This window comes from Berghia stephanieae, chromosome 2 (genome assembly GCF_034508935.2).
Source record: "Berghia stephanieae isolate SIO BIC M18660-M18661 chromosome 2, UCSD_Bste_1.3, whole genome shotgun sequence".
NCBI classification, from domain to species: Eukaryota; Metazoa; Mollusca; class Gastropoda; order Nudibranchia; family Aeolidiidae; genus Berghia; species Berghia stephanieae.
The window spans coordinates 15,984,056-15,988,202 of record NC_088361.1 but is presented as its reverse complement, the minus strand read 5'-3'; positions in this window follow the sequence as shown (position 1 = coordinate 15,988,202).

Here is a 4,147-nt window from a genome sequence, read left to right as displayed (position 1 = left end):
TAGTGCCATACAATAAACATCTGAAAAAGCAATTTGGGGTCCTTGTTTCAATCATTCTGCTTGACATCGTTGTTAAGAACTCCGAGAGGTTTAGAAGATAAAGTAAAGTCAGTGTTTTGATACCCAAAAAAAAAAAAATGATTTAAAAATTTGGCCATAAAACTCGTCCTTCAAATATGAATTGGTCTAAAAATGACCCTCATCTTGGCAAAAATTCGGAAACCTAGGACCTCCCGAGCTTTTCCTTTAGTCCTAGATTTGAGTGGGTTTGTTTTGTTTTGTTTTTTTTTTTTTGCCAATAATTGAGCCTTTTTATATAGCGCAATATCCACTAAACATGTTCAAAGTGCTTTACAAGGGGTCCCTGGCCAACAGCAACACTTAACATGTAGGACGAGACATGATGTCTGTTATTCGATGTTATAATTTTTTCGGACAGAGACAACGCTGTGAACGGCCAAGTACTCATTTTACACTCAACAATGCGCCGAGCGAGGCTCGAACCCAGGACCTTCTGATCTGAAAGCGAGTGTCATACCACCAGACCACATAGCCGCACAAAATAAGGGTCATAATTTAAATCGATCGACATGTGAAGGACGAGGTTTCCTGGTCAGATGTTTAAATACGTGTATTTCCAAAGTAAGACAGTTAACTGGTTAACTGGGTGGGTTCCTGACCCCCCATAGTGGGCAAGGAGGTACTAACCGTGTCTTCTATCGCCCTGTATCTGGGTGGGGTTCTTGACCTCCCACAGTGGGCAGGGAGGTACTTACTGTGTCTTCTATCCCCCTGTATCTGGGTGGGGTTCCTGACCTCCCACAGTGGGCAATGAGGTACTTACTGTGTCTTCTATCCCCCTGTATCTGGGTGGGTTCCTGACCTCCCACCGTGGGCAGGGAGGTACTTACTGTGTCTTCTATCCCCCTGTATCTGGGTGGGGTTCCTGACCTCCCACAGTGGGCAAGGAGGTACTTACTGTGTCTTCTATCTCCCTGTATCTGGGTGGGGTTCATGACCTCCCATAGTGGGCAGGGAGGTACTAACCGTGTCTTCTATCGCCCTGTATCTGGGTGAGTTTCCTTACCTCCCATAGTGGGCAAGTAGGTACTTACTGTGTCTTCTATGATCCTATAACTGTTTTCCAAATTGCTTTCTGTCTTTGTCTTGGAATGAGATTACTTAGTTTTATCATTACCCTGGCCGGAGTCCTTGGCTGGGAAGGAAACAGTGGAATGTATAGTTACAGTTGTGGGGAATTGATATTTTTTTCTTGTTAATCATCTCTCTGTTATGATTTGTTTTGTTTTTTAAATTTTTAACATATGATTTGTAAACATTTGAGTGTACTCCTGTTAGTGGGATCTTGTGCTGGTGTCTGGGTGAGACTTTTAGCTGATCTCAAAGCAAGTACTTGATAGTGTGCTCTTGGAATCTACATGTTTCCTATTTGAGCCAATTCCCCTCTGTCTTACCTTTTCTTGGGTGCTTTAATTGTTACTCTAGAACATTTTCACGATCCTTTTTTCTTCCTTTTTACTGACGCGGATATGACATAAATGTATTGCAAGCGCCGTAAAACTATCAAAAACAAAAAACAAAAACAAAACATAAATGGTTAAAATTCAGCATTCACACAAAATGAAAATACAAAGAATACAGGAAAAAAACAACAACAAACAAACAAAAAACTAGAGATTTTATATAGCGCAGTATCAACTAAATGTGCTCAAAGCGCTTTACAAAGGGTCCCCGATCAACAGCAATACGTAACATTTAGAACGAGTCATGACGCATGTAGCCATTTTTCCGACAGAGACAACGTTGTTGACGGCCAGGTACTCATTTTACATCTGAGTACGGTGAGAGAATGTGAGTAAGAGTCATTTCTAAGTACTCAACTATGCGCCGAGCGAGGCTCTTCTTCTTCTTCTTCGTTCCCGATCATATTGGGATTTAAGCATGCAGTGGCAGTTTCCAGTTTCCTGAGATATTTGCGCCTTCCGGCCCCACTGCTCTGTCTTCGGCGTGCTGTTTTTCAGGATTTGCTTCCTTAGCCTTTGACCATCCAAGGTCTGTCCACAAGGCAGTGGCGGTTTTGCTTCAGAGTGTCCTTCTCCTAGATCGATTGCGGTCCCCTGTTAACGAACTCGATCTGTCCGGGTTTTTGTTCGGAGTGTCCTTCTCTTAGATGGATTGCGGTCCCCCGTTTACGAACTCTATCTGTCCGGGTTTTTGCTCAGAGTGTCCTTCTCTTATATGGATGTCGGTCCCCCGATGACGAGCTCCATCTACCCGTGGTCAGATGGTCTAAGTTGGGAATCCGGGAGGATGTCCTGTAGAGAGTCAGTCCCTTTTCACCCCTCCCCCACGTCGTGGACAACACCCACACCCAAGGGTGTGGACTAGGGGAAGCTGAACTCGACGGTTGATTTCCTCCCTTCTTCCTTCCTTGTTGACGATGCTGACCGTTGTAGATCATTCTTGGTCTGGCCTCTCACTTACGATCATCGAGACACGCAAGCCCTCCGACCGCGACAAGGTCATATGATCCATCGGAGAGGAGCGAGGCTCAAACCCAGGACCTTCCGATCCGAAAGCGAGCGTCATACCACTAGACCACATAACCACACTTTTACAACTATAATGACCTAAATGTGGTCTAGTTAACAGCGTTGTCTTTGTCCCAAAAAATTGCAATATCGCCTAACAGTTGTCATGTCCCGTCCTACATGTTAAATGTTGCTGTTGACCAGGGACCCCTTGTAAAGCGCTTTGAGTACATGTAGTGGACATTGCCCTATATAAAGCTCAATATTTTTTTAATAGATGTCATCTGAAATCAATTGGAAATAAAGGTGTACAATTTTAATTCTATTTTTTGAAATCTGAATAGATTGAATAAGAAACAAAGATCGTGTTTCCAAATATCACAGTAAAATTAATGTGTTTTATACGATGACACCGATGTGCATTTATTTGCAGGTCTGATAACCCAATTCCCTATGTGCTCATTGTTGTATTGGACATCTGAAACAATGACGCAAAAGATTGTCCATTACAAATAAATGTTAAACCAGGCCCATAATATGTGGGTTCGGATGTCAGACCTGCACATATGTATACGTCGGACGATACGTAAGCTGAGAAAATAGGTTGGTTAGATCGTGACTCAATCGTGAAAAAAAGAGAGATATTCTGACTACATTAACCCCCCCCCCCCCCCTTTCCAAAAAAAAAAAAAAAACACAAATCCCACCAAAAAAATAAAAAAAATAAAAAAACATTCCCGTGGAAATATTTGACAAAAACAAACCGACATGTCTGGCCATTGATTTCAGCAAAGATGGCATTGGATTCTGGCTACTACAAAAGCATTGCACATGCGCATCAAACAAACCATTCTGCTGCCGAACAGGGTGGAAAGTGACATTAGTGGGCAGCCGCTTTACATCACCAGCAGAGGCAAGATACGCCCCAATTGAAGGAGAGGCCCTGGCTGTGGTAGATGCCCTCAACAAAACTCGTCATTTCGTGCTAGGCTGTCCCAACCTGATTATCGCAGTTGATCACAAACCCCTCCTTAAGGTGTTCAGTGAACAGGAACTTGGATGCCATCCCAAACCCACGACTCAGGAACTTAAAAGAAAAGACACTGAAATATCGGTTCCAGATTACTCATATCCCTGGTGTCCATCATGTTGCTGCAGACACCATCTCACGCAAACCAGTGGGCGAAGCCGAACAACTCCATCTACCCGACGATGCAACCCCCATCTCCACTGACTTCAGCCTCCCTGCTCTGCCTCATGACTTCCTCATGGCCATCAGAACACAACCTGCAAACCCCAATTTACACGCAGATGAAGAAATACCCCATTGGAGGCATCAGCTCAATAACTTGGAACGATGTTCGTGTTGCCACCAGCAGTGACCATTCAATGGTTGAATTAATTGACCCGATAGAAAATGGCTTCCCTGATGCAAAAGACAATTTGCAACAGAACTAAGACCTTACTTTCAATTCAGAGACAAACTTACAAGTTTCGAGGGTGTGGCTCTGCACAATGACCGCATAATTATTCCTCCTAGTCTGCGCGACAAAGCCCTTCGGGCCCTCCACTCAGCTCATCAAGATGTGTCCCAA